This window comes from Linepithema humile, chromosome 5 (assembly GCF_040581485.1).
Source record: "Linepithema humile isolate Giens D197 chromosome 5, Lhum_UNIL_v1.0, whole genome shotgun sequence".
NCBI classification, from domain to species: Eukaryota; Metazoa; Arthropoda; class Insecta; order Hymenoptera; family Formicidae; genus Linepithema; species Linepithema humile.
Genome location: NC_090132.1, coordinates 21,940,037 through 21,964,869, shown reverse-complemented (window position 1 = coordinate 21,964,869; position 24,833 = coordinate 21,940,037). Strand labels below are relative to the sequence as shown.

The 24,833-nt window shown below is 35.9% G+C and overlaps 2 protein-coding genes across 10 annotated transcripts in view; one reads left to right on the top strand and one right to left on the bottom strand.

The window, feature by feature from the left end:
• Positions 1-8,476, bottom strand: part of sd (TEA domain transcription factor 1 homolog scalloped) — a 198,314-nt gene extending 189,838 nt beyond the window's left edge. Inside the window, exons 1-3 of one of the 5 annotated variants that reach the window (XM_012373732.2) lie at positions 8,149-8,476; positions 7,662-8,044; positions 7,482-7,519 (exon numbers count right to left, since the gene is read on the bottom strand). The gene's annotated coding sequence lies outside the window, so the exon portion shown is untranslated. The remainder of the gene's footprint in view (positions 1-7,481; positions 7,520-7,661; positions 8,045-8,148) is intronic. The other 4 variants (XM_012373730.2, XM_012373731.2, XM_067355416.1 and 1 more) reach the window with 4 other exon arrangements.
• A 217-nt stretch (positions 8,477-8,693) lies between these two features.
• Positions 8,694-24,833, top strand: part of LOC105676114 (paired box protein Pax-6-like) — an 84,540-nt gene continuing 68,400 nt past the window's right edge. For 2 of the 5 annotated variants that reach the window (XR_010890304.1, XM_067355411.1), the window contains exon 1: positions 8,697-9,297. The gene's annotated coding sequence lies outside the window, so the exon portion shown is untranslated. Of the gene's footprint in view, positions 9,298-19,522; positions 20,254-24,833 lie in introns of those variants that run through there. The other 3 variants (XM_067355413.1, XM_067355414.1, XM_067355412.1) reach the window with 3 other exon arrangements.

The following is a 24,833-nucleotide window of genomic DNA, read 5'->3' as shown; positions in this document are numbered from 1 at the left end:
ATTAATACAATCACGTGGGGGTGGCTCACCACTCGCAGTCCGTGGCGAGAGGGTGAGAAGCAACGAGAGATAACCACCCCTTTGCTTGTCATCGAAATTATACGCTGCCAACACTCGACCTCGTTTACCATGCCGACTTTCTCGCTCCCTCTTTTGTCGCACGGCCCGTCTTATTCGTATGTCGCCTTTCCTTCCGCCTCTTCCTGCTGTACATTCCAGATTTTCGGCATCTCGAGAATACTCGTACGTCAAGACATCGCGGATTGAATTTTGAAACGAGGGGCCAAATGCACCGGTACGTAACAAACCGTGAAGCAAGCAACGTAATTAGCAAAGTTTTCACTGTGGTAGCAGATTTTTGCTTTTCATCTTGAAAAACACAATTTCATGAATTTTAGCACTCTTCTTTTTTTTAAATTCCTATTTCATTAATTTAACACTTGTTGAGAGTATAAGAGTCCTTAACTTTAGGATAAGAATTCTTAACTTTAGTATAAGAATCCTTAAGGTTAAGTCCTTTAGGCATTGAGAAAAATCATTTTCTTACGGTTCGGTTTGTATCTCCAGAGTATCGAAAATGCTCACGTTCACTTTGTGGAAAAGTGATTCGCGAGTACGAAAGAAACATTTTACACTCCTCATGGGAACGTGCGGAAAAAATCGGGTTACGGGAGTTTTTAATAAAATCAGGTGTTCGGCGAGGCGTGTCAAATGGAAATATGCACGTTCGGTTGAGAGATTTTGCGGGCGGGGTGAGGCCTGCCCCGTTTGTAAAACGGGGGTGCGACTCGATAACGATTCATCCATCCATCCCGCCGCACGGAGGTGGGCATGCCATGGCGCAGAGCGAGCGATGAGAAAATTTTTTTCTTTCTTCATTTCCTTCCGCTCCCCTGAGCCTGTATCGTAATCAAGAAAACGCGAAGCGAATTAGCAATTCGATCTCGTGCGAGATTTGCTGAGCGAGAGCTGTTCGGAGAGAATTTTCCGCGAGAGAAGCGATGCGACGCAGCGCAGCCCATACAGCGTACATATCTAGCGGATATTCTTAAATTATCCATTATTATTTTTCCCATTCGACATCTGAATGTACGGTGATATTTCGATTTTTGCGATATTTTTCATTGTTTATGATTATATAGAAAAATGTTTCAGTAAAAATCACTATAAATAAACTATATAACATCAAAACGATATTATTGTATGTGTTATCATTTTAATTAAGTAAAATAGAAAATAATAAAAAAATAAAGAATTAAATGGATTTAAAAAGCATTTGGTTTTTTTAAATCCATTTAATTCTTTTTTCTTTTATTATTTTCAATTTTAAACCAAATGTTTTTTTTTAAACCAAAACCAAAGCTTTTTTTCTTTTTATATAATCGTATTTTTATACTAATATAAATATCTATTTTTTCCCCCTGAAATCTGATAATTGTGATATGTTTGTAGAAACAGGACCATTAAAAAATGTTTTCGTATCTCGCTTAACTTACTGGCGACTTTGCGATAATACGAGATTTTGTGGTAACGGGTATTTGGATAAGAATTAAATAGCTTTCACTTTGAAAATATTATCCTTTTTATCCTATAACGTAGTGGAAAGCGGAGGGGTTTGTCATGCGTCGAACTGTGTCACGGTGAAACCGTGCGAAGTACACGGCGCGAAACCGATAAACGTGACAAATGCGAGATATAGCCCAGACGACCGACGGTGCTGAAGGAGGCGTCAGAGTTACGCGGCGAACACTTATGGGGCACCGTTCGTTTTATGGGGCTTCTTATCGGCCCGCTGCCAGACCATAAACGCATTTTCGATGTATACAAGCCAACGCGTTTACGTGTAAACTACTTTTTTTCTCTACAAAGTACCTTGAAAAAATGGATACGCGAACCACGTTTGCACGTGCGTTTCTTGAATGCATTATGGAAAATATCTATTGTTGACGAAAAATAATGTAAACTATAAAATGCAATAGAAAATAAATTAATATTTGATTAATAAGATTCTTGGAAAAATGGAACAATGCAATTTTAATATTTGTTGTTGTATAAAAACGTGTTTCATATTGGAACAAAATTGTCGTAAAAATCAATTATGTAACACAAGATTCTACTTTTTTAGATATATGTAAAAATTTCAGTGAATTGAATTCTAAAACTATCATATAATGCTTTTAATTCTTTTTATAATTTTTACGTTATATCATATCTGTTCTTAATCTGAATTTTTTTCCATTAAACAAGTATTATATTTATTTTTGCATTAATTAATTTATATTAGTTATCACAGAAGTCATTTTTATATAAAACTTTGTCATACAATACTAGATAATAGTAATATCTAATAAACATGTAAAATATTAATTAATATGTCCAAAAAATTACATAATTTTTTTAAAGAAATTGTTTCTCTAAACCTAATCCACGACAAAGAAAAATACGCAAAGAAAAACACGTGGACAGGGGAGAAAGATCAAGCAATCGCACAAGGAACGAGATACCGAAAATTAGATACCCGTAGAGCCGAAAGCTCTCTCTGCTTGGCCTTTTTCTTCCTATATAGAATTCGATCTTCGAGTTTCACGGAGCTCATCAGCCACCGCCGCGCTTCTCCACCCCAGACATTCTCTCCCTAGACATCGCGGCTCTCTTATCAGCGACCTGCAGGTTATCACCGGCGGTCGAAGGTTATGAATTAAAAGACGAAAAAAAATCGAGAGAAGGGATAACAACCGCCATCGTCCCGCCGTCACCCTGGCTTCGAGCACTGTGCAAAGTGCGATCGCGAGAGAGGAAAAATGAGAAAGTGGAAGGAAGACAGAGAGGGAGAAAGCCGTCTGTCGTCTTGTATATCTACCCTCGTACGGTGGAAATTTTGCTACGGGGGTGATTTTCTGCGGGGGATGGCCAGCCCCGTCCCCGCTTTAAACCTGATTGGATGCAGAGTTATCTCGCGCTGCGTTACTTCCGGATGATTGGTCGCTGCGGTCGTCATGACTACCTCACCACCGCCGCCACCACCGCCACCCACGCGAGCCACCTCTGCGCGCAACTTCCTCCCCGTACTTCACCCCGCTTTCTGCACCCTCGCATATTTCATCTCACTTTCCCTCACAGGCGACTTCGTCGCGCTCGCTCCTTGTTCGCCTGCACACTCGGATAACAGATGTGTGTTTGTGTGTGTACACGTGTGTGTGGATATGAGTGTGAGCACAACACAATCCTACTCTTCGCATATCTCCGCGTTCTCGCGGAATCGCGTGCGAAAGCCGCTTTTGATATCTTCCTCGGCCGTTCTGGATTACGCGGACGAACGTATTTTCGAAGCTTTGATCATAATCCGTAATTAAAATTTTCCATAAGGTATTCCATGTATTGATTATTACATAATTAGTAGCCCATAATGCTCCAAGTATGACAAATTTCTTTAATGTTGAGAAAAATTATTAAACCAAGCGTTTAATTAAGTGTTGGTATTTTGAGCTTTAATGGTTGCACATAAATCGTTGCACAAAGTAGTGACATTAGTGTAACAGCGATATATCAGTAGTAAATGTTTTTTTTTTATAAAATACTATCTCAATCATTTGGACAAAGTTTTAGATTTAGTTTCTTTCATAAATGTCAGTATATAAATGTAACAATAAAATAAAATAGCTAGATTTTGAATAAAGCCAAATCTTTGTAAATTCTGCGATTTTTTTTTCAAATTAAAACTTGTATCGTTCTCTTTTATTGAAAATAACATATATTGTAAATGTTACAGAAGAAGTTTACTTTATATTCTTTACTTCAACAACTAACAAAGTTAGCCGAAAAGTAAGTTGCGTGATACCCCCCAAAAAAGTGCAAAAAAACATTAAATATACTATTGATCTTGAAAAAGAAAAACAAATTTTCATCCAGATTCTTCAGAAATTTGTTGATCCAAAACCGCACCCAACGTATGCGCGCGAAAAGTAACACAGCGCGGAAATCGCACTCGCACCATTGAACATCAGCGTGGCTTGTAATTTGGCTAGCGGATTAATGGCGCGTACGCCTGCCGGATCGACGTTCTCGTTCCTCGCAATATCGTTCGACATGCTAATAACACTGGCGTTCACGCCGACAGCCGTTTGCGAATCGCTACAGCTGAAACGGCGCTAACGGCCGCTACGTTGAAAACAAAATTGACGACGAGTATGATCCGATGATCCGGGCACAAGCCCCCGACGAATTTGGCGTACGGAATAACGAGACGCTCTTATTCGGACGATAAATCTCGCTCGCTCGACGAATGACTATCACGGACAAATATGTCGTCCATTATTCAACTGTTTCCTGTATTTTGTATATCCTTTATAAAAAACTTTCGTATTACAGTATTATTTTTCTTTTTTTTTTATTTAATATAAAAATGATTCATCCTTTTTCATAAATATAGAAAAACTGACAATTAATTCACGTAACTTTCCATTTTGTTATCTTAAAATATAATACTTATTATTTATCAAGAATCAATTTATACTTGAGTGAGCAATTGTTTTAATTGTCTTTCATTTTTTAAAAACATTTTCAGAGCATTTTTTAGAATTATGATTAAATATTAATGTAATTGTTCGCAGTTGTGTGATTATTTTAGCAAAATGTAAGATCGAAATGTGACTTATAGCGTCAATATGACGTGTATATTTGCAACCGACGGACGGTTTTGCTCAAATAACTGCGGCAAAAACAAATTCTGTGGGAGGGATAGACGTAGAATAGTGAGAAGAGTTCGATAATCGTCACGAATCGAGCGTGGATAATGACAAGAGAGAAGACCCCAAACGATAAATCTCGGCGGAACGACGTGCCCGACAGACAATAGGTCGCGATGGGCGTGACTCCGGCGGGGCCCGTTTCTCGTTTCCGTCGCGCTTTGCGATGGAGATGTCAAGCTTTATATGATTCGTCGCGGACCGCTGTCTAGTTTTATGTATGTTGTTTACTCATGAGTAGACTAGCCGAACTGCCGAATGTGTGTTTGTCGCTATTATGCGCGCATGCCGGACTGTGCGGCGTGTGTTACGCGCGGTCACGATGACTATTTCTTCATTGTTACTGACGAGAATTCTTGAGAGCGAAACGAATGCGATTTACGGTATCAAACGGGATTAATGATGACTCGTTTCGAGAGCAATTTGCAATCGAATCATTATCAAACGATAGCGGGCTCTTTTCTATTTATTTATTATTCAAAAGAAAGAAAAAAGAAACAAATTATTCTTAAACAAAAACAGTTAAATATATCAAATATTCTCCTCTAACTCTTGAAGTACATTTTTCTTCTTAATTAATGGAAATTTAAGGTTCAAATACAAGTCCCGAAGGATTATTGCTGTATCAAGAAATTTAAAAGAAAAATAAACAGTGAATTATTTTTTCTCAAATTTTTCCCCTATTTCTTATCCAATTTTTTCGAATAAGTTTTATTTTTAATTTCTTAAAAGTTTATCACAAAGATAAGTAAAAAAGATTAATTCCACGAAAAATAATAGCATCTGAATAAATTTATTTTTAAAAAAAGTTGAAAACATTAAGAGAAATATTCCTAAAGTAAAAATGACGCAAAAAATCTACGCGTCTGATATGTATTTAAAATTATAATTTAAGTTATACAATAATCCTTGAGAATAATAGGCGAGGAAAGTCATAGATATTTTCTATTTGCGATGATCTGTTATTTGTAATACTTGAGAGAGGGAGAGGATATATCCTTGTGCATATTACACTTACGCGCGCATTCACAAAAAAATGTCACAGTGCTCGATTTCATTAATGTCCGTAGAATCACGAACTCGATCACCGATCAGTTATAATTAGCGATTGAGCATGTTTCATATTACTATTACACTTATTTGCTTCGACACCTTTCTTGCTGGCACAATTCTGTCATTTCCATGAAAAGCTACTCTCATAATACTACATATCGCGCATGTACTTGACGTAAGAAATAGAAAGTTAAATATTAAGCTTATCTATTTTTGTACTTCTTAATTTGTTGAATTTTTAAAAACTTTTTAAAAGTAATTAATATTTCAGATAAAAATATTTCAGACTACAAATCAAGAAAATTAATCAGTCAACAATGATAATTTAGTAATAATCAAAACTAACAAATTGCTATCAAGTTAGTGTAATAATAATTTTTAATCTAAAATTATTTTTTGTTTTGCAAGACATCTCCCCTGCCGATTCAATCTCGCTCCATCTTACAATACGTCTTATTTTCGAAATAAGTTTTTTGATAACATTTACGATTATAGAATGATTTAATAGAAAAATGCAAGAGTGCGCAAGCGACACTTTAAAAATGAGGAACTTGTCGAAAAGGCAAGCCACCCAGAAGCGTAATATTACGCCGAGAACCCATAAAGTCTCCGCTGCTTATGAGACGGACGATGAACGGGTCTCGTCCAGCAAGTCATAAACAGCCCGGGATACAAAAAGTTCACCGCATAGTATTGGATGACCCATCGTCGATCGGTCATGCGCCAGACCGATCAAGATACTTTATACGAAACTGTGATATTTTCCAAACAAGCGACAGATGATGAACGATGGGAAATGGACCACCGTGAAGCACCGAGAATTGGGACGTAACAATTAAATTTTTGTTCATAAATGCATGCAAAAGTGTTTGTAATATTTGGAAAATAATTGAATAATTAAATACTATTCAAGAAGCAGACTGGCTAAAAAAGTATTGATACATTATTCGTAGGATTCTTTTTGCAAATTGTGTCATATTTTTAAAGAATCTTCAAATTTTATAATTCTCGACTTAAATAGTCCCGTAAAACATGTACTATATAAGCGAATCGATTATATTAGTTCCTATAAAAGCAATTGTATCAACAACTATGATTTTCATCGTTAAATGCAACAAATTGTACATTTAAAATCATATTTTAACAATTTGCTTTTTTGCAAAAATATTAAATAAGCATATATTGAATATTGTATTCTTAATATATCCTCAAAATTATAGTTTCTCAAATTCAGTTTTTTATAATTTGCATTTCTATAAAATGCTCTTTTTTTACATTTATGTTTATATATATATATATAGTTTACATTTCCAAAATATTGCAATTTTTTACAAATATCTAGATTTTATCGTTATATAAAATTACTTTCTTTCTTTCTTTTAATAATACAATTTGCAGAATTAATAATAAAATTTATAGAAATTATATACCCAATTTATGATTCTTAAATTATAAATTCTAGATATTTGGAAAAATTATAAAATATTTTTCAAATATAAACTATATTGAAAAATATATACATATGTAGAAAAGAACATTTATATTATTTATATATAAAATTATAAAACGCAGACAAGAATATGATTATTCCAGCGTAGATCTTAGAAGTTACTTGATAAATATTGAAAAATAAAAAGTGAAGAATATCAATGTTTTGTAATCAAGTGTAATGAATTCACTCACCATTCGTTGTATCCTAGCTAAGTACGCCTCAGCTGCACCTAAGGAAACGATCAAATATTTTAGTTTTAAACATATTTTACATAAATAGTTAATAAATACATAATCATAATTGTATATTATCACAAAATTATATACATATTTAAATAGTAAACAAATAATTGTAAGTGAGTTACTACTCACAAGCTAGGATATTGCAGTCTGCTCCACCTGCTTGCATCCACAGATCCTGTCTTATACCGTTTTGCGTCAGCTTGATGAAAGAATCGATGAATATCAGGAATCACTCAGTTACACTGAACATCACTCATCACACATTACGGAACAAAAGTTATCCCGCACATTTTACTTACGCAAAAAATACACGAATTCACGTCACGAATTTATCGGTCGCGATACATAAAACGTAAATAATAAAACGAGATAAAACGCACTTTATGTCATCTGGTTATTATTACCTCACACATTCGGCACTGTACGTGCATTCAGAGCAAGCGAAACGGACAATTGTCTGTCTGGTGATCACACTGGCTGCGTTCCGTTATTCACTGTCAGTACTGAAAAATCTTAAATTTATGTTACATATACTATAAATTTTCAGTATTGTTAGCGAATAACGGAATGTAACCACTATGTCTGGTCGTTAAGTACGCGCACATAACTGAATTACCTGATTTAGTTTCGACGAGCTCAATTTCAACATACTACATGTAACGAAAAGTACATCGCGCTTCAATCTTTTTGAGTGAACATAACGGTTTTTGGGCGTCTCTATCGCCGGTTTCAACAACAGTGCGACAAACAACGAAGCATCGTTATTCGCGAATATCCGAGGTAAATAATACGTTTCGGTAATCGCCCGTTACTTTAAGCGGCACTCCCGACAAATACATGTACTTGTAATGCTTTTAACGGTTGAAATACGGAATTAATCGCGAGATGTATATTCTGCGTCTCTCATAACTGCAATTGTGATAAAAAGTGTCATGGCGTATAATTCGCGTTTGTAGTTTAGCACCACTGTGTGGCGCAGGGTTGACACAGTTATCATAGTGACCGGTGTGTGGCGCGCGTAGGGATATCTTTATCGATTATCGATGCTGAATCTTAAATCTCTATAATTTGCGCCACTGCAAATGCGCCATTATGTACATAGAACTAGCCTAAATAAAATAATGGAGATAAGCCTAAAACTTTCTACTTTTGGCCTCCATGACAGTTTTTACCATGACTCATCGTTTTACGCGGAATGTGTAACGCTCCGTGATTAATCGCTAATTAATTTATTAAAAGTACGTAGTGTTTGCGAATCTTTGTCGAAAAAGTCGATTAAAGTGAATAATAACTACCGGAACGTATTACTTACCGCGGATGTTCGCGATTAACGACGATACGGAAGATTGATACACTATGAATGTGAAATGTATACTTTTCATCACGTAAAGCAGGTGAAACGGTTAAGATGTTGTTGGTATTTCCAACACAATCGTCACTTTTTTCGTTCGCTCAAAATGTGTTTACAGTATCGACTACAATTATATCTGTAGATTCATTGCGGCACAAAAAGCATTTTATCTTTTGGTTATATTTCGTATACCGCGGCGTCGAAAATTTGCAAAATAAATCCGTGTGATTTTCAAATAAGTAAAGTAGTGCAGGCACAGGTTGACTTTTGTTTGAGAATGTATGTGACTAAAATTTGGTTCAAGTATTCATTAATTCGTCGATGGGAGCTGATGCAGAACAATTCAAGGTGGAATCTGCAGCGGATGGAGTAAACAGCAATAGTTTCGCATCAAGCAAAACAATATTCTAACCTGTAAGTGCATTTTTTCATTATTTATATTTATGCAGTGGTGTTCATAAATGCCTGCATAAAATTGCTCCGATTATGAATAACTCAAAACCTGTTTACTGTGTCTAAACATTGATTCTTGATTGTGTTCTAGAACTAATAATAATAACTAATAATTTAGCATTTCTAAGTCTTTTATATGATAAAATAAAATTAAAATATTAACAATAACTTAGAAGTAAATTAATGCATTAAAAATAATTGTACATTTTTAACAATTGTGACGAATATATAGACACATCTCGAGTTATTCAAAATTGGTCCAACTTTATGTGAGCAATAATTGCTGGACATTGACGTACTCTTTCTCTGTCTTAACAATATACATATACAATTATATAAATAGGTAGATCATAGTAAATGACGTTTAATAATTTTAACGTAATATTAATAGAAAATATATTAAAAATGACATTGATTATAATAATAATATCGATGATCAAGACTAAAAATTATAATAATTAACATTCGTAAATAAATTAGTACAAGAATCTATAAAAAAAGAAAAATACGAGCAGCTTAGGACATTTTACACAATAGTTACAAGTTATTTGCTCAAATAAAAGCAAATAGATTTAAAATCTTTTATTGCGACATAACGATATCTTGATGCTCTTCGTTGCCATTATGCAGCGTCTTACGATATTTTATTTGTCTCGCAAGTGAACACAGAATCAAATATAGCGAAGATAAAGATCTAATATAAATCCCGAAATTCTCCTTTTCCGTTCTTCGTCGTAGAAAGCGATTTAACGCAACTAATTATCTCGAGGACTCGAGTAGTTAGCACTGTCTCTAATTACATCTCGCACGTAGCGGGTGCGCACTTTGAAATTAAATTACACATCGGGAGAGTGATTCCCTCTTTTTTTTCTTCTTTGTCGCGTTAAGGGCGGAGAACACGTTGGTTCGTTTGAGGCCCTTCATTTCGAATTACTTTGCCGCCATGCATTTGCCACCACTCGACGACGCACACACTCGCGCCAGTTATTCCTTCTGCGAGGACGACGGCGTATTTACACGCTTACATTACAGATTTGAGACTTGAGAGCGGGACTTTGACGCGTCGCATCTGCGGTTACCCGCGGTGAGTATCGTGGAAATAGACGGAGAACTTTACGTAGGTACTCTTAATCCCTTCGCAGCGTGCGAAGGGTGCGGAGACACATTCGGTAACGCGATTTCGAGTGGAGCCCGGGATTTTAAATCCGGAACTTACCCATTCAAAGACACCCCCTCAAGCCCCTGGCTCGTCCCTCCTGCCCCGTGTTTCACGGGATGCTTCTCGAGCTGAGCGCTTAAGATACGTTTGAAATGACGAAGTAAGCGGACGAAGCTGTTCGGGTTCGCGTTTGCTATCAGTTATTCAAGCTTCCAAATATGTTTTTAATAGTTCATAAATGTATGATTTCTATAAATATGGGTTTATAAAAGAAATATATGATATATATGTATATCAACTTTAAAATATTAATTAGACGGAGAACAGACTTTAAATTATAGCAAAAATTTGTTGTCCAATATTATAACATCATTTCTCTTGCAAATTACCGTATAATATCTATATAAATGTAAACGACGGGTTACACACGTGCATTTATATACACATTTAATCCCTATTATATTATCCGCAAGCTCGAGGGTCATCTGTGCACAAGGTAGCATAAAAAAAACAGACTATCGTATCTGTAATAAGGGACAGACTAATACCCTTCGAGGAGGGGTACTCGATTTTAATCCTCTCTTATCCCACGCGTTTTCTACTCTGTTTTTCTCTCTCTCTCTTTCCCTCCACCCAATCCCTGGATAATAGTTCGTCCTTTTCACTCTTCCGCGTCGCGACTCGGACCTTTTGTCATTCTCGACACGAATCCCACCACAGTGGCCGAAAGTCTTTATTGTGATTTCTCGCACGACATATCCGCCCCTCTCTCCCTCACGCGATCCCTCTTCAGCTTTATGTGGGAAAACTCTCAACGTCGTTTCTTATATCTCGAATAACGCTCTTCTCGCACGGCTCATGTGAGACAGGTGGCGGATTTTGGCTTTTTGGCTACTCGCGTCGTCTTTCCACATAATAGTCCGCGTTTCTTCTGCGTGCCATCTCGTACGCAATGAAATGAATAATAGAATATAATCTTGACCATATTGAAAACGTAGATATTTTGAAAAATAGAAGACATATGATAGTGTTTGAAAAGTATGCTCATAGATATATTTAAGATTTAATATATTAATAAATTATGTATATATAAGTGGTATTCTGATATAATTGCAAAGAATTTTTTTCATATCATAAATAAATTAGATAGAATTCTTAAAAAATGAGGCAATATAACATTCCAAATTTTCAATTTTATTTCTAGAAAACAAGACAACATGATTTCTTTTTAAACTTTTAAGAATAAGATTTTTAGCTTTTGCAGATTTAAAGTTATTGAATTGTTATAATAATCATCATTTACATCATACATAGATAATACCGTAATCTATGTAATTATGCTGAAAAGAATGCAGAACTAATTATTTTTAAAAATTATTTTAGACGATAATTTGCAACAGAATTCGAGATACAGTTCTTTTTATATATCGCGTAACAGGAAACAAAGATGCACACAAAAATAGTATATATCGCGATAATATATATTTATACTATGATATATATCAATATTTTATACTTATTCCGGTTCTTAAAATATTCTCTAATTACATCAAATTATAGATTTCTATCTCGTATTTTGTCACACATTATAGATCGTCCAAATCAGGTTTGAAAGGATTGCTAATTATTCAATAAATTCTGAATAATGGTATTTAAAATGAAAATCAGATGTACGCGACGTTGATTCTGCTTCTATCATTCTTATAATTCATAACATTTGTGAAAGTAGATCACAAAATATCTCTAATAAAAAGTAAAGAAATATGTTAAAAAATTAAAAAGAGCAACAGATAAAAATTAACTTATTTCATAAAGAATGCTGTATTACTACGACATAGTATTGAACTCCATCAGTACTAAAGAGTGGTATAAAATGAAGCGCAGCCGACTACATGGGCTAATAGTATTCGGCATCGGCATATACGAGGATGATCGATACGTGGCCCGGGGAAACGCGCGTTCCAGGGCCTTCGCATACCGGTCATAGGGCAGCATCACACAGAATGCTCCGTGGCATCTGGCCGAGAGTGCGAGCCGGGTATTGTGATTCGTGCATAGTTCGCATTTCGTCAGTACATTTTCAGACCTCCGCTCTCTGACCAAGAACATGATTAGTGTGCGCACACTTGACCTGGCCGACCCATTGTATTGGGGGGGAGAGAGAGAAATACTATTATACCGATACTATACTGTACACATACTGCCCCATTATTCGATGTCCCCCGGAATACGCGTTAGACATTATCGTATTCTCGAGCTTTATTATACTTTTTTTATCATTTTTAGATATATATGTGCACACGTGTGTTTGATTATGCAAAATTTTTACAAAATATATATGTATGTTGAATTGTATGAAATTTATGAAAATACTTTAAGAGAGAGATTGTTATATAAGTAGATATAAACTGCACAGAATTTTCGCGATAATTCGCAAAATCAAAAATGTTTGAAATTTTGCCCAAATATAAAACTTTTCGATTGAAACAGATGCATATTTTAAAAGCAAAAGTTTGTAAAAGAAAATCATATTTTTTTATTATAACAATATTTAAAAAATTGTTTTTCTAATATATTAGAAATTACCAATGTTGATTGTTAGTGTTTTTAACGATTTACACAAGAATGTGAAAGATTCAGCTACAATGTAAGCATCATTTAAAGAGAGAATTGCCGTGTGGACTTGAGAGACAAACGAGCCATGGCCGAGGACGTTATCGGGGTAATTTTCGCGGGGCTCGCGGTAAACTGCCGAAATGATGGATCGTGCTGGGAAACGCGGGAACGTGGAATAGAGCAGGACGGCCGCGTCGGGAGGAGATCGGTAATGTGTGAAATTTTTGAAAGCCACACGGTAAGCGCGATCTCTCGCTCGGCCGTTCGTCGACACAGGGTGTTCGGGTTAGATACCTACATACACGCTACTCCGACAATTTATGGCGTTCTGCGTTGTTCTTCGTCACGTGCATATACGCGTCCTCCTCCGCACCTCTCTCTCCACCACACTTTCTCGGTGCGTTTATCCCCCTTCGCACGTCTCACCCCCGCCAAATCCACCTCTCGCTCCCTCTCCGTCCGACTGCCGAAATCGCGTCAGCATTTAGCGAGCAGTATATTAGGCGAAATACAGGCGGATATCCTCTCACGGGCCATTACTGTTACCTTTGATCATCGCATGACCGGAGAATGGTTAGCGCTGCGTCATCAGAGCATGAATTTCTCTCTATCTGCCCGGTATAATTTACAATCCGCGCGGCGGCGGCGGCGGCGGCGGCGGCGTCGGCTCTCTCGCTGACCGAGTGCAGACTCGTTCGGACCTACTAGACAGCCCTCTCTCCCGTTCTCCTCACTCCCTTATCATCTCTGTAACTGGTTGCACAATGAGCATCGCTGAACTCATTATCATTTTGGTAGGCAGCGCACTTTCTTAAGAGTTATAATTATTGATCCATCAATAGCCTCTCAAATCTATTTGTACGTGGTGGTTAAAGACAAAAAAAATCTCACTAAGTAAACTAAAATACTAAATAAAATATAAACATATATAGACTGTTTACTAATAATTACAAATTCTAAGAAACAGTGGTTGTAGATTTACATATTTGACGTCTGAAAATTGGATCGACTTGATGATAAATAAAATTTACTAAATATTTTAGTAATATTTGGTAAGGAAATGTTTTTTAAATATACTGAATATTCGGGAACAGGCACTATACGTATGTGAAATATGAGAAAGTGCATACATAAACTGACTAGATAAATTGTTGAGTACTGAGTAGATCTTTTTGAGCACTTTTCGGGTGTATGTGGACGCGGGCAATGGGCAAATTTAAAGGCAAGTGGGCAAGTCGCGCGCGATCGTTCGGACGGTTTCGGTATCAGGCGAGAGCAGCCTGTTGCATGCCCGGCATCGGGGTTGCTGACGTCACTTCCACCACCGTGCACACATCCGAATGTCGGGTGGCGGGCGTCTCGGCGTGGGGAGATACCGAGCAAGCCAGGGGCGTTGATTGTGGTGGTGGGAAACCGGGGTAGCGAGGAACGTAACTCTCTCGGAGGGCGTGCTTGACAAAGGCGTGGTTACCGTGTCCCCACCCAACAATAAACAAGCGACTCTGACGTTAATTTGTTTGTTTTGCCCTTCTCTCTACCTGGCTCTTTCCCTCTGCTTTGGTACTCTTTCTTTTCCTTTCCTGTTCTTCGTCCGTCGAGTCTTTCGTCTTTTCTCTTTTCTCTTTATATCTTGTCTGGTTACTTGCTCGACCAAATCTTCCGGCAAACTAGGCTACATTTAGAAAACTCTTAGAGAATCACATAGAGGATCACATAATTAGAGAACTATTTTTTCAATTACGTTACTATATTTGTTTCGATATCTCCTTTGAAAATCACCAGATATCAAAAATTTCAATCATATATATTTCTTCGTAAAATATCACTGTTGTTTATATGACAATTTTTAATTATTTAATTATTTTAAAAGTATATTAATATTTTAAACATTTGTTAGAATTATTGAAGAAATGTTAATAATATTATACTAGTGTCAATTTATTTTTATTATGAATATAAATTTTGTGTAAAAATTATATAACAGCATAAGTATGGCAAAGCAACAATTAACTTATCCGGAGAAATAATGATATGATTATTACAAGCTAAGAATAAATAAGAAATTTTATTTTGCCCGCACTATTTTTTTAATTTTAATATTATATATCCGTTGATATAATTTTTGCCACAATTTTTAATTATGTGTTATATCGTGATATTTTCTTAAATTTTCTTTCACACAAGGCTGAAGGAGGCCAGCAACAAAGAAGAAAATTTTATATAATGAATATGAATATTGATTAGCAATTGCGCAAAATTACGATCAAAGTTCTTTGTTTTTCGAAGGTAGCCCGCAATTTCGTCAGCGTAAATAGTGTTATCGCAGTGTTCGAGAACGAAACAGCAAATAATAACTTTTTTCTGCTCTTTGCTTTATTGGCTCCGACACCAAAAATCATGCTACTTTTGATTGCTCAAGTGGCAATGGACAATTAATGGATAGATGAGTAAAAAGTCGATAACAAACTCGTTAAATGAATGAGTGATAAAAATAGTTGTTCGTCTACCTTATGTCTGTCAAAGATATATGTCTATATTGATATCTGAAAATTAATTGTGATATATTGATATTTGGATAAATATAATCAAAGAATATGATAGTAAATTTATAATATATAACAATTTTTGGCAGAATTTTTGGGTTGCTAGAAATACAAATATAAAAAAATTTAAGAAATATTTATATTTTATAAATTAGAAGAACAGCTTGTCTTAAAAATAATACAGTTTAAAAAAATATAAGTTTAAAATCCAAAGATAAGCTGATTAACAAATAATTTATATGATATTAATTTCTTTGTTAATAGAGATTTTCTATTTCCCATTTTCTTACTTTTAAGATTTTTAAGAATACATATTTGCAAGCATGTCATATCATTTATTAATTAAAGTGCATGTGAATGGGTGAATTAATGCGTTAATTAAATACGTGTTAAATATATTAATTAATTAATTAACCATGACTGCTTGGTTAAAAGCAGATATAACGAGGGGTGTAAACGATGATAATTGTGTCTGATCTAACGTCATCGCGCTTTTGTAACGGGCCACCCTGCGTATAAAATTGGTTAGAATCGATCTTAAGAGCTCTGCCCGAGTGCCAGAGGGATGCTCGGAAACGGGGAACGACTTGACCTTGGCTGGATTCACGCGTAGCTGAGCTAACGCAAAATCGAAACGCGTTACTTCCACCGCGTGGATCTCCTAAAGCCGGGTTCACATCGTGACCTGCAGCAGCGGCTCTCCGGATTCTGGAATACATGTGAATGCAAATGCATGCATAGATCTATATGTTTCACATTCAGGCGAAAAAGTCGTCAAATTTTAAAAAGTATATTTTTTATTAATTGAAATACAAATTCAACATAGTGAATCAGTGGCGATTGTACATCGAAGGTCGATGCTCGACTGATTGTGCACGCGCCAAATTGATTAACAAGTATAACAATATAAAAATTCGATTAAGTATTAAATTAATTATTAAATTCGATTAATTATTTCACTGAAAGTTTTATTATTTTCCATTATTTTTTTTTTTTTTACTTTAATTTTTTACCTTGTAAAAAACCTATAAAAGGATGAGAAACTATTCAAAAATTTAATTAACGTTCATAAAAATGCATATAACATAAATGTCTTGTTTTTATTGCTACAACGTTTGCACTAGAATGTCACATCTGACATATGTTCAAAGTTACTTGCTTGTTTTCTTCAAGGTCTCCTCTTCAATTAACAAGAAGCCTAATCAATATTTATACCAGATATTTATATGACGTAGAGGATTCATGCATTTCGATTCTTGCTGCTAAATTTTGTCGAGCATCTGTTGGAATTTGTTTTTACTTCGCAGCCGTTATCTTCGTGAATCTTTATGAAGTGCGAAGATAACTTGAGTAAACTTTTCTGAATTTCTTACAGTTGACCACGATTGACCTTCGTAAAGCATACGGTTTTGTTTGATCGAATTCATGTGACGTATTACATAATCGTGACCATAATCTTTCTTAACTTATGCATCTTTCTTAATCGGTAGCGTATTTTTCACAAGTCATCAAATTATTCAATATAATTGTTATTCGAACGCTGTATTGAGAAATCTAATGGAAAGAGACTATCGTTTTTCTGAATCATAATATATATTTATATCGTGCAATTCTATCGATTCTATCTATTCTACTAGTGATCGATTTATGAGAACAAAGTATAATAAAGAAGAGGAATATAGCTAAAACTTTTTAGTTTTAAATCTTCTAGATACATTAGTTTCAGATTACATTTTTTGACCTAACATTGCACACACACACGCATACTTCAAAACAAACGTTTGAGCATTCAAACAAATGCTTTGATATCGTTATTCACGTTCTTTCAAACATTCTCTTCGATAAATCAATGTAAAAGCATTTGCTCCACTTTCTTCATACGACCCATTACATGCCTCGTTTCGTTCGAAAGCGATATAAGTCTAGTTTTCCAAGTTGCCAAGATCGATACACCACATCATTTTGTGTATCCATATCCAATTGGAATTCATATTGGAATTTAAAACTAGACTTACATTGCTTTCAAAATAAACGACTCGTGTCTTACTATCGCATCCTGTTGTGTCTCGGTTTTATATCTTATCGCAAGATATTTTCCGTGTGAAACGAGCTTGCGGACCCACGCACCACGTCGACAAGGGTAGATGCATCCTCTACCCCCGCCCTGTCTCGTCCCGTCCCGCGAGAAAGACTGTAGGGATACACTACGCCGAGGCACACAGAGAGGGTGAATCACCCCCGCGCGCGTCTGACGTACTCTGGCGTACATAACACCCACGGTCGGTCGGTCCACGCGTGACTAGATACCGCTTTGCACGCGTAGGGGACAAACGCCAATTATATTTTAATATCCTTCCACGTGAGACGCGCCCCCAGCTCTCGGTGCGCGAGCAATGCGAAGTCCGAAAAAATCGTGCTTCTCTCGTTCCTCTGGAATTTATTTCTGTTTCATAAAAATCTGCAAAAATTCGAAAAAATTTAGAAATCTGAAAAATCGGAAAAAACAATGACGCCGGAGAGTTTTGACAGCATAATAGGTGTATTTTTCGTATTTATTTATGGTTTACCGAAATTTTTGTTTTATAAAAATAGAAAAATTGAAAAAATTAAGAGTAAGAAAAATTAAGGAAGTATGACATACAAAAAATTTCAATATCACGTTTATCATTTTTTTTTCTGTAATTTGTTTATTATTTATTTCTTCAAAATTGATAATAATTTGAAAAAAAAAATTGAAAATTTTAAAACACGTTAAAATGTTGGAATTTAGAATAAAACAGAATACTCAGGAGAAAGCAGCAATGGAAAATTTCGATATTATATTTATACTTTTTATCTTTCTCTGCGATTTGTTGAAACTTCTGTTCGTGGAATTCGCGATAAAGCAAAGATTCAAAAACAAATCTAAAACACAATAACGCTGAAAGTTTCCAGTGGCAAACAGCAGCAACCTAGAAACTAGATTATATATTGATGTACGTATGTGATAAAATATACAATATAAATAAAAGAGAATATAAATATTTCAAAGTAAATATAATTTTTGCAAACACATGTAGAAATGTTTTATCAAAAAAAATTATTTCTCCGATTTAAATAAATTGAGCAAATTGTTATTTTTAAATATAACGATTACATGAATTTTTAACTGCCATTATTTTTATATCCAAATTATTATCAAGGTTGAATCAAGCAAGCATAAAGATAATCCAATCTTATCTGCTTTGAAAGTAGTCGTGTTATATATTTATAATTAGGAACCGGAATATGCCATAGCGGATAAAATCACATTTCATTCAAGTCAAACCACATCATTGCTTAAAAATGCGGTATTATTTAAATCTACTATATATATATATATATTTTTCGGTCATTGCCAGATATTTCACGGAGCCAACGAGATTCATGGACCCATTAAGTTTATATTTTATGAAAATTCACAAAAGTTGGTAAATTATACATTAAATCATCATAATTTTTAAGACTTGATCGATTGTTGCAATTAACAAAGAAATATAGAAAGGAAGACAAAGATAATTAAGAAACGTCGGGACAAGGAAAGACCGAATCACATCGGTCTCTCATAGCGATCCGTTTCCATCTGACGCCGCGCGTCCCGACGTATATTCTCTTTCCCTGCGATGCAGTGCGCGCACGTTGTCGAGCGTGCGCACTGCACGAACAGCACGCGCCCTCCGATGTACCTTCCGCACGGTTGAGCATCTCCACCATTCAGAATCGATGATGTCACGAAGCGGAGCCGAGATCCCCACTGCCTCTCACGTTGAACTAGCAGAGAGGGAAGCTGCGTCCTCCGCCCATTGGTCCAAGAGCCAGTCGAATACGTACCAACACGAGGCTGTGGCTACCACGGCGGCACGACCCAACGAGAGTCCGCGAGTCGGTGCGTGCCAGTCCGTGCGTGTGCTTTACCTAATAATATTTCCACGGCTAGTCCCTCTCCTCTTGCACCCGATACACGCAACTCGCACCCTCTGTTCTCTCTCTTCCTCCGCGTCTGCACATGTATGTAGGATATATATATCTCTCTCTCTCTTTCTCGCTCGTAGTGTTAGGCGTCCTCGCGTAGAAGCTTTCGCGTCGCGGCCGCCCTCCTCCGCCCCGATCTCGCCGGACCTCACGAAAGCGAGAGAGGAGAAGAATCACGCTGCAGAGCAGCACGTGTGCTGCACTCGCGCGGATCGGCAAGCGCGGTGGTTATAGTCAATCGTTCTCTCCACCACCGAGAGCCGCCGCGCCGATAGTCCATGCAAAGTTGGTCGTGATCGAGAGACTGACCGGCGATCGAGAAACTGACAGCTATAGGTTCGATTAGCCGCAAGAGTGAAGGGGGATACGTGAGAGCGAGCGAACAATTCCGATTAGAATGATAGATCGATCCGCGAATCGAATCGGAGTGTTCAATCCCGCGCGAGTGACCGTAAAGACAGAATAAAATTCGCGAATCGCTCGGAGACTGTGATTTATATATGCGAGGTGCGACGAAAAGAAGACTAACTAACGGATTCGCTAGTGGTGCTTTCGCCGAGCAAAGGCATCGGAGGGAGGACGGACACCGTCGGCCGTCGGCAGCTCTTGGTATGTGATCACGTGTTTAACTCTTAACTGGTGACATGTAGAATCATTTCTGTCGAAAATTCATTAATCCTTTTCATTCTCGTATCACTGAAGATTTAATCTTCAAAGTTGCGTAATCTTATGTTCATCCAAATAAATTTTTGTATCAATTGATATTCATAAATTTAATTATAAGAATAAATATGACCTTACGTCATCACGATGTACTCATAGCACAAGTTAAGAATTAATTAATTAATTGATTCAAGTTCTTTGATCAAAAACCATAAAAAATAAAAAAACAAAATTAATTAATTAATTGCGCTTTGCGATATTTTAAATCTTTATTATTCGAGTATTCAACCATTTATTTTTTTTTTTTGTATCCGTTATTGTTGGTTCACTTTAATTGGAGAACAATTGAAAAGAAGAAACTTTTAGTTATGTCAAATCATATAGATTTTCCAGTTTTTGTCATTCAAAAGCTCATATGCGTCTCATAAAATTCGTTCATTAATATGACATATCAACGCGATTTCAATAATTTTGTGTGAAAATTTTCAACTTTTATGTTTTCATTTCTGCAATAGAACTACGAGATAAATTTCTTGACAATTTATGATAACATTCTTCATCGATAAAATTAATAAATTACATTTTTAGCAAACATTGTTAGCAAAATAATGCGATCAATAGCACAGTGAATATTATAAGAAAAATTCAGTCATTTTAAAAAGAAATGTATCGGCAGCAAAATTTTTATTTTTTGTTCTACAAAGAATGTATTTAACACGATACAAATACGGATGTTTATATATGCTTTGCGACTAGATTTTATTCATTTAGTATCGCATATAATAAGTATTAACATTTCTTAACATTTTTGTTTTTTATTGATGTTGTGTGCTATAACTATTAAAAGGAATAATTTAGAAGACGTAAATTATTACGATAATCAATAAATAAAAATTGATATTTTACACGCAATATGTAGTGTAGGTATTTTAAAAATATCTCATGAGAAATTATTGAGAGAGATATAAATACTCAGCATTTTGATCGTAGCAAAACTCTTTATTCTAGATTCCGGCACTAGCACTTTCCGGGTATCAAAGTTATCGGATATCTAAAATGTCTTCGGCAGTATCCATGGCGCATCTTTAGATGCAAGTATGCTTGACTAATTGAATACCACGAATGTTAATCGCCTGTTGAAAGCAAACGCGCGCGTGAATCCCATTGGTTCATATTGCTGATTAACACAGCTCGGTATCAGCACGGCAGAGGAGTGCGCGTTGCGCGCGAGAATGCAGATTGCATGCACATAGCGCATAATACGGCTTAAAGTGTAGTATTCACCCTCTCCCGCGAACATTGCTATACCGGAGACGAATGCGATTGAATAGCGCGTCGAATTTCCGTGTATATAGGACGCATATTTACGTATATATCTCTCTCTTCATCTTTCTCGTTTCTATACACTATCGTCTCGTAATATCTCTGGCTCAGTTTCTTGTCCTCCGCGTCTCTCCCACAGTCACAGTATTATGATATAATTAGACGATATATAGGCTTTATACTATAGCGTAAAATACGTCAACGAATGAATGAGTCTGCCTGAATGTCGAGCGTACAAGTGTGGACGTCCTGCGGTGACATCCGAACGCGCATTGTGAACATTTCTTCTCAGCGTCGTGATGGCGCATTGTGCGTCGGCTTCTGTAGTAGTTCTTTGCGGTAGAGAGATGTGAGTGATTCTCTAATAGAATAAGTATACAACATCAGCGGTGTTGGCTATTTGTTGGCAAATGACAGACTATATAGATTATTGGAGCAATTGTCTCTTGATCAGTTTTCCGTAAGAATTCTTTAGAAATACTAGTTGAAAATTTCTAAAAAAAAATACATTTTTCTGTAACTTTATTTATATCCTATCTTGAAAAAGGCATGTCGATACTCGCATTTATTGTCGCTGCTTTTCTGCGACGCCGATTGGTTATCTCGATACGTGTTGTGCGTTATTTCGTGCTATCGAACGATTGTCGTTGCGAAAATTGTATAGTGCAGGTTTTTTTTATCACTTTTGTGTTTTGTAGAAAATATTCAAAGTATCTTCTTAGGTGGAGTTATATAATATGTATATATATTTCTTTGTAATTAAAAGAATAAATAGCGCGCGTTATATACACGTTGCGTGTGTCTAGCATTTAAATCAAAAACAAAATTAAGCTAAATATCAAATATCTCTTCATATAGTTGATTAAAAATATTGATAAAATAAATATTATACTTGGAAAGTTTCAAACACACATAGTTTTTCGTTTGCTTAAAATTTAGAAATGCAAAGTGAAGAACATATTAAAAGAAATAATCATGATATGAATAAATGTAAGAACGTATACATAAAGATGCAATGAATCATGCTGTGTTGCTCCAAAAATTTAGAAGCTAATCTTCACGAAAAAGCGCGAAAAGTAATGCGATGAACGCTGAAAGCGACTCGAAAATCCGAAACGGAAAGCTTAAGTAACAGCAAAGTGTTACAAAAGACCGGAAAATTGGCTGCTAACCTCCTTATAGTACAAAACGCAATTGCATTAGATTGAATTGTATTATGTTTCGAAGGAAGCCTTCCGTAAGATCTATAACCGTTTAACGCCTCGTTAACTGTTCATTATTAACGTGCCGTTAAACAGGAATAGATCCTATAAACGACGCGCGCGAATTAACGTTGATCAATGAAATGTCTTTCGACAGTCTACATCTGGAACGGATTGAGTCATTACGTATTGGCCGATACTAAAGCAAAAAAGAATGAAAAATATCATTGATAACACACGTTAGCTTTTTCGTTGCTGTTTGATTAAAAATTTCCTGTAAAATTATGAAATGTCTGTAGAGAAAATTTTTTTAGGCTATGTATATATTGCGATAGATTGTAAAAATTTCGCAACAAAGTTATAGAAATGCTATATTAGTAAATACAAAAGAAGGAATGTATTTTGATTTTTGCATATTAAAATAATATTTATTAGAAAAAGTTAAATTTATATCATATTTTCGTGATTAGTTTGTCTTGATTATTGCAGTTATTTCATAGAAATCTATGAATTTTTCACTTTTGCGTTATTTTTTTTATGTGAAAAGAAATGTATGTTTATCAAAATTGGTTATATAACGTTTCGATTGTATACATATATCAGTCTTTCTTTAAGATTTAACAGAAACAATGTTGCGTAAGATTGGTGATAAGAAAAAATGTGTGTTAAATGCATAAACTTCGTAAAAGTAAAAAAACAGATATTTCAAACCAAATTAATTAATTCCACACAAGCTGCGTACGCTACGATAAAGCGATTTATCTCTCAATCGTCCTCGGTTACGCGATACAGTCATTATCTCCGGTAATACGCGACCTCATTCTTTGCCGGCGTAATTAATAATTAATGCACAAACGCGTGTATACGTGCTCACGACGAATGTAATCGCGGGCGGAAGTCACTTTATACGGTAGTACGAGCGGTTAATGCCTGCGGGGGTTGTTGGGCATGTATTACGGGGGTGGATTTCGACGGTAGTCGCGGTAGCGACGGCGGTGGGTGCCATTAACAGTGTTTCGCCGGAAATGTAAAGCATAATGCGCCGGCAGCTCGTGGATATGGAACCTATTACCATCCGCGTGTATAATACCACCACCCGCCCCCGTCTCGTTGTTGCACGTTGTGTCTCACTGCGTCGCGTTTGCGGAGCGTTCAAGAAGGGTTCAAACTTGTCCCGCGACAACTATGAGAGACTCTCTTCCGCATCTCGTTCGTGAAAGTATCTTTACCTCCGAGTTTATGACCACTCGTGATTGCATTTACAAAAGTTCAATTCTCTTTCAATTTTAACAAGTTTGTCATTTTTTTTTTTTTTTTTTTTTTTCTTAACTAAAAACAATACATCTGTTAGTTTATTTTTTTTTGAGCAATTACCTTTAAATTATAACTTTTTTAAAAATTTGCAATAAAATGGGTCTTATTGTAACATTAACGCGATTATGAAAACTGTTTCATATTTAATGGATAACATATAATTCTTAATTTGATAAAAAATAATGCGATCTAATTATCAAAGTATTTAATTTCTTTATTTATATTTAATTACTTGAAAGGCAAAGTTTTAAAAAATTCTTGTGATACGTGTAAAATAATTTTCGATTTTCTGTTAATCGCGCGATATCTATGTGATCTTCTCGGATTTGAATCGCGTATGACTGCAAAAGAAAAACGCGACAATCTTTCGGAAAACCGCTGTACTGATGACGATTCAGTGCAAGATAGAATCGAGTTCGAGTTCGCTAAATCGACAGTTTGGCGTCTTGCAAACAGAAGCGACGTGATCCTGTTTGCGCTCAGTCGGGCATAATCCGAGGTAATCCTCTTGCACAATATGCGAACGCGATGCGCTCCACCCTCTCTTACTCTGTACATATACATAAACGTATACGTGCCTTTCGCGCCTCTCGTTCGGCTCTTTTCCCTTTCCGGCTGCATCTCATCTCTCGCGACGTTTTCTTCGCGCGAGGAAGCGTTCCTCTGTATTGCAACGCAAAGAGCATC